Source organism: Macaca nemestrina, chromosome 2 (genome assembly GCF_043159975.1).
Source record: "Macaca nemestrina isolate mMacNem1 chromosome 2, mMacNem.hap1, whole genome shotgun sequence".
NCBI lineage: Eukaryota > Metazoa > Chordata > Mammalia > Primates > Cercopithecidae > Macaca > Macaca nemestrina.
In genome coordinates this window covers 115080956-115093333 of record NC_092126.1, presented here as the reverse complement: position 1 = coordinate 115093333, position 12378 = coordinate 115080956, and the positions used below count along the sequence as shown (strand labels likewise).

Genomic DNA, 12378 nt, shown 5'->3' with positions numbered 1-12378 from the left:
AAATGAAGGAAGTAAAGCAGCAACAGGAAGGACCTTCCAACCCAAGAACCACTTTCCTGTGCCTTTCCTAGAGCTCCGCATCCAAGGGAGACTTAGGTGAGGATCTAAGATCCTTCTCTGTATGCTGGTACAGAAGTCAACCCCAGTCCTGGGGAAGACTACTCCCAAACCTCTCCTTCCTGGCATTCTACTTTCCACTGTCCTAGTGTTTGGGTGGAGAGGGGAGGCTAATGTGGTTAGAGTAAAAGTGGACAGATGGGTGGGTCTCACATGTGGATGCCCAGGATGATTCACTCCCCTGCAGCAGCACTGGCAGCAACTTCCTTGGCCCTCAACTGAGAGAAGGTTTCAGGTAGACAGCTTTTGCTTTTCGAAAAGCAGAGGGGACACGGTCAAGAAAGGCATCAGACAAGAAATGCTCATGATGGGACACTGCAATACCATTAACATAGGCAAGAGTTTAAAATGTCACACCCCCTTCTCCATTACCACCGGTCTGTAGTAGGCCTACCACAAAAAGCCTCCCAAAGAAAGCAGAGCCTAGGGTGGCAAGCAGCACTAGGAATGTACTGTGTGTGTAAGCCTTGGCTCACGGACATGTTCTACCTGCTGAGGAAACAAAGTGCCATTGCTTATGTGCCCAGCCAGACATGAGAACTAAAAGAGAAGTTTCAAAATAGAGCTCCAAGTCTGACTAGTTGCCCTCCCAAATTCACTAACCTCTTCAAACAGGGCTCTCCAATTTCCATCTGAAACATCATAGGAGAAAGTTCAGCAATTCCCTGTTTTCCTTTAAAAGAACTATCACTCTTTCAGGCCCCCTACCCCTCCAAAGACCTAACACTTCCACAGCATTTCACATAATACTGCTGTCAACTTCTTCCTACTTCACAGCCCTGAATTCTTCCCTCCTAAAAGGGGAGGCCATCAAATTCCTCCTCCCAAACAAACAGTTGGCTGGGCAGCAGACTCCCCAAGAGGGGATATCCACTGCTAAATGACTACTTGCACCAATACTGCAGCTTGGCCTACAACATACCAACTACACTTGGGGCGGGGTTGACACACTTCAACTTAGTGTTTTGCTAGGTCCTCTGGCCTGGTTCTGATAATGACCCCTGATGCTCTCCTGGTCTTTTTTGTTTTGTTTCTATTTCACAAGAAAATTTATTGGGCAATCACTTGGAGAAACAGTTGGAGGCAAGATTAGACAGTAAGCAGATAGGACAGAGTCAGAGAATAGAGCACAAGTCCAGAGGGGTTTGAAATTGATCTGCTGGGCAGGGGGAACTTTTTGCCAACTGCTATATTTCCTTGTTCTAGCTTCTGCCTTGCGGAATGGGCTGTTCCTGGGAGGATAAAGAATAGAACCTGCTGACCTTTCAATATCACCAACAGATTTATTATCAAACATTCATCCCAAGTTACAAGGCTTGTGACCCAACTGTGAACTCCTGCCTGACATGGGGCTGAACATGGCCAAGTGCAGTAACAATTTTAAAATCATCAGGCACAGTATATTTAATTCTCATGCCTTATACAGATGATACACGTCTAAACCAGCTCCTTACCACCCAGCATTCTTTGAGTGAATCCTCAGCTTCTGGGTTCATCAACTACTTTTAGCTTATTAAAGGAATTTAGTTTACAGATGTGCTAATATTTAAAGCTCATTGTCATGTGAATCAATGTCTTTCAAGTGCTTCATTTTTGCTGTTTCATGATGATTATGGTTTTTACATAATAACAGATGCTATACCTTTAATAAACTATTCTTAATAATAAATCTATTTCAAAAATTCTATAATTAAATTTCCTTCAGTCAAAATGTAACTTTTCACTATGTGTTCTTTTTTTACCTTCTGAACACTGAATCAAGCGAATTTACAACCTAAGCAAAATAATTTAACTTCCAAAAAATAGCCCTTCCCCAGATTCTAGACTATAATCCACCAACAGTTACTGAGAGAAAAGAAAAAAAGTTCAATAAGGAGGAAAAGAGACATGTGCTTTGACAGACAACAAATGTAAATTAAATTAGTATCTGCATAGCTTAAAAGTCAATGACTATTACCACCACAATTCAGGATTACAGAATCAGACCTAGTTGCAAATGCCCCTGAACTTTCTCCTTCACGTGAGCCAGCTGTGAGCAGTAACCGCAAGAGTTATATAAACACCAAAGAACACTTATGTAAGTTTCTTGGGAATGAATTATGAACACCACCACTATAAATTTGACCAGGCAAATGAGTAGCTTTGAAAGAAAAATTCCTACATTACATTCAATGAAGGCACAAGGTACAAACACTTCCAGGACTCTTTTTCCAGGGGTTCCATCTCTTCTCTCTCCTATGGTATAAAAAAGACTAACCGAACTCCTGAGAGATGCAATTTACCTATATAACAAACCCACACATGTACCCCTGAACCTAAAAGTTAAAAAAAAAAAAAAAAAAGACCAGTAGGACCAGGCCCAGTGGCTCATGCCTGTAATCCCAGCATTCTGGGAGGCTGAGGTGGAAGGATCACTTGACCCCAGGAGTTCAAGACCAGCCTGGGCAACACAGGGAAACCGCCATCTCTACAAAAAATAAATAACAACAAAAAAAAATAGCTGAGCATAGTGTTGCAGGCCTGTAGCAACCCAGGAGGCTGAGATGGGAGGACCGCTCGAGCCCAGGAGGTTGAGGCTACAGTGAGCCAAGGTTATACCACTGCACCGCACTCTAATCTGGGCAACAGAGCAAGATCCCGTCTATTAAAATAAAATAAAAATAAAATAAAATAAAATAGACTCAAAGTCGCACCATATTTCTCCTGATGTGATGCAACTGGATGCACACACTACAACTTACGATGTATGTGTGCCAAAAACTCTGCACTGGAGCCTGAACACACCTTAAGATCTCACTCTTAGTTTACAAAAATACAGAGGACAACAGCAGAATGCAGTCTCTACAATGCATAATGCACAGAGACCATTGTTTAATCAAAATTCACTAGATATGCAAAGAACAGGAAAATATGATCCATAGCCCAGAAAATTCAGTCAAGAGCAATGTAGATAGACTAGCTGTTAGATTGCCAGCCAGGACCTTCCTGAATTGCTTACCTTCAGAAGCCAAGAGAAATAATAGTTTTAAGCCACTAAGTTTCAGGGTGATTTATGACACAACAGTAGTAATTGAAATAGAAATTTGGTACATGGGTCCTGCCACACAATAAAAAATTAAACCATGACATTGTATTTGAGATAAGGTGGTGAATGGAAAACTGGAAAGGCCATGAGGAGACCGGTAGTAAAAGCCTATAGGTCATCAAGGATATTGTTGGTAAAGTGTAAAGGAAAACGTTAAAGGAAGCTGGAAAAAAAGACAGAGACACATTGCACTGTGTCAGAAACTTTAGCAACTTTTGTCACCTGCAATAATATGAAAAACAGAGATTGGGCCGGGCGCGGTGGCTCAAGCCTGTAATCCCAGCACTTTGGGAGGCCGAGACGGGCGGATCACGAGGTCAGGAGATCGAGACCATCCTGGCTAACACGGTGAAACCCCGTCTCTACTAAAAATACAAAAAACTAGCCGGGCGAGGTGGCGGGCGCCTGTAGTCCCAGCTACTCAGGAGGCTGAGGCAGGAGAATGGCGCAAACCCGGGAGGCGGAGCTTGCAGTGAGCTGAGATCCGGCCACTGCACTCCAGCCCGGGCTACAGAGCAAGACTCCGTCTCAAAAAAAAAAAAACAAAAAAACAAAAAAACAAAAAAAAAAAAAAACAGAGATTGAATCCAGAGCAGGCCTATGAGACCTTTTGTTACAGTCTCAGAAATATTTAAGATAGTGCCTAGGCCAGGCGCAGTGGCTCACGCCTGTAATCCCAGCACTTTGGGAGGCCAAGGTGGGCAGATCACGGGGTCAGGAGTTCGAGACCGGCCTGACCAACATGGTGAACTCCTGCCTCTACTAAAAATACAAAAAATTAGCCACTCATGGTGGTGGGCACCTGTAATTCCAGCTACTCAGGAGGCTGAAGCAGGAGATTTGCTTGAACCCGGGAGGCAGAGGTTGCAGTGAGCTGAGATCGCGCCACTGCACTCCAGCCTGGGCAACAGAGTGAGACTCTGTCTAAAACAAACAAACAAAAAAGATAGGGCCTCATAGACCTTTTCCAACAGATAAAAGACCTCCTGAAGATCTTAAAGGCATACCTAGCAGACCTTCTCCATTAAACAGAGCTTAGAAAAATCTTAGAGTTATGCCACAGCAGCTCCAGGAACTCCTTTCCCACCCACGTTCAAGGGAAATTAGAACCCACCTCTCAATTGGAGGAGTTATCAAGGTCAACTCTAGAAAAGCATGTGGGATAGAATATGTTGTTGTATTCATCTATGGAAAAAAGTCGGTCATATTCCACTCTCTGGCCACAGTAACTCACATTCTTCTCATATGCAAAATACACTTCCCTCTCTGAAGAACCCCTCCAAGTCATTACAGCATCAGCTCAAAGTCCAAGATCTTATTGTCTAACTCAAATTGATGTATGGATGTGGCTCTCCATTGTAGTTCCTTGGATACACTTTTTAAGTATAGTTTCTCTTTCCTTCTTTCTTTATTTTTTCAGACAGAGTCTTGGTCTGTCACCCAGTCTAGAGTATGATGGCACAATCAATGCTCACTGCAGCCACCACCTCCAGGATTCAAGCAATCGATCCTCCCACCTCAGGCCCCTGAGTAGCTGGACCACAGACACACACCATCACATCTGGCTAATTTTGTAATAAAGATTTAATAAAGAAGGACACAAAAAGCTCAAATCACAAATAAAAAACCTGGTAAAATGTACTTCATCAAAATCTAAAACCTCTGCTCCTCAAAAGACACCGACAGAAAAAAGAAAATCAAGTCACAATCTGGCCGGTCGTGGTGGCTCACACCTGTAATCCCAGCACTTTGGGAGGCCAAGGCAGGCAGATCACGAGGTCAGAAGATTGAGACCATTCTGGCTAACACAGTGAAACCCCGTCTCTACTAAAAAAAAAAAAAAAAACAAAATATTAGCTGGGCGTGGTGGCACGTGCCTGTAGTCCCAGCTACTCATGAAGATGAGGCAGGAGAAACGCTTGAACCCGGGAGGCTGAGGTTGCAGTGAGCCGAGATCCTGCCACTGCACTCCAGCCTGGGTGACAGAGTGAGACTCCGTCTCAAAAAAAAAAAAAAAAAAAGACATATATCTAGAAACATGTATGTATTAAGTATACATTATTTATTATATATTTAAAATGTGGTGTATTTATATTTTAGAGACAGAATTTTGTTCTGTCATGAGAGTTGAAGTGCAGTGGCACAATCATGGCAGCCTGAAACTCCCAGGTTCAAGTGATCTTCCTGCTCAAGTAGTTCTCCTGAGTAGCTGGGACTACAGGCAAGCACTACCACACCTAGCTAATTTTTAAATTTTTTGAAGAGACAGGGTCTCACTATGTTGCCCAGGCTGATCTCAAACTCCTAGCCTCAAGTAATCCTCCCGCCTCAGCCTCCCAAAGCTCTGGCCTAGAGTCATCACACCTGGCCTAGAATATATTTTTAAAGCTCTTACAATTCAGTAAGACTACACAGAATCCAATAAAAAGGGGCAAATGAGGAGAAACATACTTTACAAAAAGAGACATACAAATAGCCAATGAACATGTGAAAAGATGCTCAATATCATTAGAAAAATGCAAATTTAAAATATGAGATGACATTTGACACTCACTAGAATGACTAAAACTAGTAAGACTGACCATACCAAGTGCTAACAAAGATATGGGGCACGTGGAACTCTCATACACTGCTGGCAGGAGTAGAGTGGTATAATCATTCTGGGAAACACTTTGGCAGTTTCTTATCAAGTTAAACACATCTATTATATAACCCAGCGATTCACTTCTTGGAATTTTATCTAAGAGAAACGAAAACATATCTATAATTTTGAAAAAAAAACAGCAAACCATCTCTAGATGAATGTTCAGAGCAGCTTTATTCATAAGAGTCAAATGTCCATCAACAGGTGAATGGATAAACAAGTTTTAGTACACTGATACAATTGGAATACTACTCAACAATAAAAAGGAACAAACTATGGACACGTGCAACAACACAGATGAATCTCAGACATTACGCTGAGCAAAAGAGGCCATACACAGAAGAATATGTGTTGTATAATTTCATTTATATCAAATTCTAGAATAGGCAAAGCTAATCTATAATGACAGAAATCAGTTCATTGGTTGCCTGGAAAATTAAGTTCCCAGAAAGAGGAATTTCTGGGACAATGGATATTTTCTTTTCTTTCTTTTTTTTTTTTTTTGAGACAGAGTCTCACTCTGTCACTCAGGCTGGAATGCAGTGGCACGATCCCCACTCACTGCAACCTCCGCCTCCTGGGTTCAAGCAATTTTCCTGCCTCAGCCTCCCAAGTAGCTGGGATTACAGGTGCCTACCACCAAGCCTGGCTAATTTTTCTATTTTTAGTAGAGACGGGGTTTCGCCACATTGGCCAGGTTGGTCTCGAACTCCTGACCTCAGATGATCCATCCACCTCAGCCTCCCAAAGTGCTGGGATTACAGGCTGAGCCATCACGCCCAGCCGACAGTGGATATTTTCTTTACCTTGATTATAGTGGTGATTACCTGGATGTATACAACCAATAGTCACATACATGTGAAATATGTGAGTTTTATTGTATTTAAATTATACAATAATGCTGATTTTTTTAAAAAAAACTTATGCCGGGCGCGGTGGCTCAAGCCTGTAATCCCAGCACTTTGGGAGGCCGAGACGGGCGGATCACGAGGTCAGGAGATAGAGACCATCCTGGCTAACACGGTGAAACCCCGTCTCTACTAAAAAAAAATACAAAAAACTAGCCGGGCGAGGTGGCGGGCGCCTGTAGTCCCAGCTACTCCGGAGGCTGAGGCAGGAGAATGGCGTAAACCCAGGAGGCGGAGCTTGCAGTGAGCTGAGATCCGGCCACTGCACTCCAGCCCGGGCTACAGAGCAAGACTCCGTCTCAAAAAAAAAAAAAAAAAAAACTTATGATATTGCTACAGTTATGCTTAGGAGGAAATACATAGCCTTAAATGAACATGTTTAAAAAGAATAAAAGGTAAAAAGTCAATGATATCAATTTTCTTCTCAAGAAATTAGAGATACCAGAAGTTGGAAAGGTAGGGGAGAGAGGATGAAGAGAGATTGATTAATGGGTATAAATATACAGTATAATAGAAGAAATAAGACCTAGTCTTTGACAGATCAGTAGGATGATATATAATACTCTACTGTATATTTCAAAATAGCTAGAAGGGAATAATTTAAATGTTTCTAGCATAAAGACAAATATTGAAGGTTATGGATATCCCAATTACACTGATTTGAACTTGAAACATATGAATGTACAAAATTATCACATGTGCCCCCCAAATATGTACATCTATTATGCATCAATTTTAAAAAACCTTTTTTTGAAAAAGAGAGAAAGAACTAGAAATAAAACCCCAGAAAAGTAGTAGGAAGAAAACAAAAAGCAGATTAATAAAATAGAGAAATGAAAAATAATGTTAAGAACAAAAACATTGTAATCTTCTTTATAAACCAGACATAAGTTTAAAAAAAGAACAAAACCACAACCAAATTGATTGTTTTGAAAAGACAAGTACAAATGCTGCCTCCTCAGAAGACTCCTGACCACTCTAGCTGAAATAGGCCCTTCCTCCCTACTGCTGGGGCTCACTCCTTTATTGTCTACATGGTTCTTACCAAGATCTTATCAATTTTAGTAATTTGATTAAAAACTTGTCATCACACACCGGGGCCTATCACGGGGAGGGGGAAGGGGGAGGGATTGCATTGGGAGTTATACCTGATGTAAATGACAAGTTGATGGGTGCTGATGAGTTGATGGGTGCAGCACACCAACATGGCACAAGTATACATATGTAACAAACCTGCACATTATGCACATGTACCCTAGAACTTAAAGTATAATTAAAAAAAAAAAAAAAAAAAAAAAACTTGTCATCTGTCTCCCCGTCTATAATGCAGCTCCTTGAGGGCAGGGATTATGTCCATCTCAATCACCATTGTATCATTATGCCTGACAAAAATGCCTGTCACATAACAAGCATTCAATAATTAATTTTAAATGAGTTTTTAAAATTTTTTAAATTTTAAAAATTTTGCCACTAGAGTAAAATATGTATGAATAAAAAAATCCACTGACGTATATCAGTCCTTATTCAATATGTTTATTTATCATCTGCAATCACATGTTGATATTCTCTGTGGACCACACTTTCCCTAATTCTTCACGTTATACAAAGGCAATATATTTGCCAAGAGGCCTAAATAAATTAAAAACTCGGCCGGGCGCAGTGGCTCATGCCTATAATTCCAGTACTTTGGGAGACCAAGGTGGATGGATCACCTGAGGTCAGGAGTTCAAGATCAGCCTGGCCAACATGGTGAAACCCCATCTCTACTAAAAATACAAAAAATTAGCCAGGCATGGTCATGGGCACCTATAATCCCAGCTACTTGGGAGGCTGAGGCAGGAGAATTGCTTGAACCCAGGAGGTGCAATAAGCCAGTAAGCCAAGATCACGCCATTGCACTCCAGCCTGGGCAACAAAAGCAAAACTCCATCACAAAAAAATAAAATAAAATAGAATAAAATAAAATAAAAAACTAATTAAAAACTCATGCAGGCCGGGCGCGGTGGCTCAAGCCTGTAATCCCAGCACTTTGGGAGGCCGAGACGGGTGGATCACAAGGTCAGGAGATCGAGACCATCCTGGCTAACACGGTGAAACCCCGTCTCTACTAAAAAATACAAAAAACTAGCCGGGCGAGGTGGCGGGCGCCTGTAGTCCCAGCTACTCAGGAGGCTGAGGCAGGAGAATGGCGTAAACCCGGGAGGTGGAGCTTGCAGTGAGCTGAGATCTGGCCACTGCACCCCAGCCTGGGCGACAGAGCAAGACTCCGTCTCAAAAAAAAAAAAAAAAAAAAAAACTCATGCAAACCAAAATGTAATTCACCTTTGAAATAGTCATGAAGCCAGCTTTAGGGAAAAAAAAAAAAAAAAATTCTCATCATAGTTACACCCTGGGACAAAAAAAAAAAAAATCATTATAGCATTAATATTAAAGGCAGCTGGGGATTCTAAATAAATCTTTAAAAATGGGATTAGAGGCCAGGCGCTAGTGGCTCCCGCCTGTAATCCCAGAACTTTGGAAGGCCAAGAGAGGAAGACTGCTTGAGCCCAGTAGTTCAAGACCAGCCCAGACAACATAATGATACCTTGTCTCTACTAAAATATAAAAAATTAGCCCGATATGGTGGCACATGTCTATATTCCCAGCCACTAGAAGGCCAAGATGGGAGGTTCACTTAAGCCAAGGAGTTCAAGGTTGCAGTGAGTTATAATTGCACCACTGCACTCCAACTTGGGCAACAGAGCAAGATCTTGTCTAAAAAAAAGAGATCTGAGAGCAAGGGGACCAAGATCATTCTGACTGCTCAAGAAACAACCTAAGCCAGGTGTGGTGGCTCATGTTTTTAATCCCAGTGCTTTGGGAGGTTGAGGCAGAAGGATCGCTTGAGGTCAGGAGTTTGAGACCAGGCTGAGGAACACAGCAAAAGCCCGTATCTACAAAAAATATAACAAAATTAGCCGGGCATGGTGGCACATGCCTGTAGTCCTAGCTACTTGAGAGGCTGACATGAGAGGATTGCTGGAAGCCAAGACATCTAGGTTACAGGGAACTAAGATCATTCCACTGCCCTCCAGCTTGGGCAACAGAGCAAAACTCTTTTTCTAGAGAGAGAGAAAAAAAGAAAAAAAAAATGAAGAAATGAAATGGCCAGCCTTCCCACTCAGCTCTCACAAGGGATGGGAACAACTACAGACCATTTTTAAAAGATAGCAAGGCTACACAGGGTTTCTCAACCTTAGCACTACTAACATTTGAGATTAGATAACGCTGTGGTGGGAGAAGCTATCCTGTGTGCTGTAGGACGTTTAGCAGCATCCCTGACCTCTATCCACTAGATTCCAGTAGCAGCATCCTGATTGTAACAACCAAAAATATCTCCAGACATTGTCAAATGTCCCCTTCAGGGCCAAATCACTCCCCCAGTTGCGAATCACTGCTTTAGCAGAATTAAGGCTAAAACAGTAGCAACGAAACAATCATTCTTAAATACAACTACATGCCTTTTTTTTTTTTTTTTAGACAGAGTCTCACTCTATCGCCCAGGTTGGAGTGCAGTGGCATGATCTCAGCTCACTGCAACCTCCGCCTCCCAGGTTCAAGCAATTCTCCTGCCTCAGCGTCCAGTAGCTAGGACTACAGGTGTGCGTCACCACGCCCAGCTAATTTTTGTATTTCTACTAGAGACGGGGTTTCACCATGTTGGCCAGGCTGGTCTCGAACTCCCGATCTCATGATCTGCCTGCCTCGGCCTCCCAAAGTGCTGGGATTATAGGCGTGAGCCACCACGCCCAGCCTACATGCCTTTTTAACCATCTTAAATTCTATCCCTGTGCTGAAGACAGAATTAATTTTGACTCTGCTTAGCATCATGATGATTTTTGGCCACCACTGCAACCATAGGCAAGAATTACCATGTTCTCAGCAAACCAGCCACAAAGTGGGAACGTCTCAGCTAGAAGTAAAAGAAGAAAGACTACGTATGATAACGTGAAGGGTTCTAGTTTAATTTCTGAATAACACAGAGTTATGAAAACATATAAAGTATATGCCTGGGGCCAGGCTCACGCCTGTAATCCCAGCACTTTGGGAGGCCGAGGTGGGCGGATCATGGGGTCAGAAGATGGAGACCATCCTGGCTAACACGGTGAAACCCCATCTCTACTAAAAATATTTTAAAATTAGGCCGGGCGCGGTGGCTCAAGCCTGTAATCCCAGCACTTTGGGAGGCCGAGACGGGCGGATCACGAGGTCAGGAGATCGAGACCATCCTGGCTAACACAGTGAAACCCCGTCTCTACTAAAAAATACAAAAAACTAGCCGGGCGAGGTGGCGGGCGCCTGTAGTCCCAGCTACTCGGGAGGCTGAGGCAGGAGAATGGCGTAAACCCGGGAGGCGGAGCTTGCAGTGAGCTGAGATCCGGCCACTGCACTCCAGCCTGGGCGACAGAGCGAGACTCTGTCACAAAAAAAAAAAAAAAATTTAAAAATTAGCCAGGCGTGGTGGCGGGCGCCTGTAGTCCCAGCTACTTGGGAGGCTGAGGCAGGAGAATGGCGTTGCGTGAACCCAGGAGGGAGGGCTTGCAGTGAGCCGAGATCGCACCACTGCACTCCAATCTGGGCAACAGAGCGAGACTCGTCTCAAAAATAATAATAATAAATAAATAAAATAAAGTACATGCCCGGTTCTACTAAAATCTTATAGACAGGGAAGTATCAAGAAAAATTTCAAAAAGTCCAAAATTTTAAAATCCAAATTAAAACTAAAGACACTGATGAAAATCATATTCCAATCTTTAAAGTATGCCTCTCCTATGTCCTTACTTTTTCACTCATGAAATAAATGACTATGAAACAAGGGAAAAGACTGCTTAAACTGACTACAATAAAATTAGTTTTTGGTTTTTTTTTTACAACAAAGACCATCATGAACTAAGTTAAAAGATAAGCCACAGACTAGCTATTACTAACAATATAAGTAACAAAGGATTAGTATATCTAGAATACAAAAAGAACACTTAAAAATATGTAAAACACTGTTATCTCACATATCCAAAGCTAACATCACTGCATCACTGCTTCAGAAATTTGAACTGATTCTATTTTTTTGTTTGTTTGGTTTGGTTTTGAGACCGAATCTTGCTCTGTCGCCCAGGCTGGAGTGCAGTGGTGCAATCTCGGCTCACCACAACCTCCGCCTTCTGGGTTCAAGTGATTCTCCTGCTCAGCTTCCCAAGTAGCTGGGATTACAAGCGTCCACCATGCCCGGCTAATTTTTGTTTTTTTAGTAGAGATGGGGTTTCGCCATGTTGGCCAGGCTGGTCTTAAACTTCTGACCTCAGGTGATCCGCCCGCCTCGGCCTCCAAAAGTGCTGCGATTATAGGCGTGAGCCACTGTACCCGGCCTTGAGCTGATTTTTAGAAGTACTCCCCCACTTTCTCCAATCACTCAACTTCATTATTCCATCAGCTATGAGAAAAGATCCACTAATTTTATCTGTCTTTAACCAAAGTCCTTATGCCAAACATAAATGCTGAATCACATATTTAGTTCGATTTCCCTCATTCCTTCCATCTCCCAGAATTCCAGAAGCAATCTTATACATAGCCATCACCACACATTAAGG

General features: G+C 42.5%; 1 protein-coding gene across 9 annotated transcripts in view; it reads right to left on the bottom strand.

Moving 5' to 3' along the window:
- Nucleotides 1-12378, bottom strand: part of LOC105480508 (RAD54 like 2) — a 167848-nt gene that overhangs the window by 76582 nt on the left and 78888 nt on the right. The gene's annotated exons all lie outside the window — the stretch shown is intronic.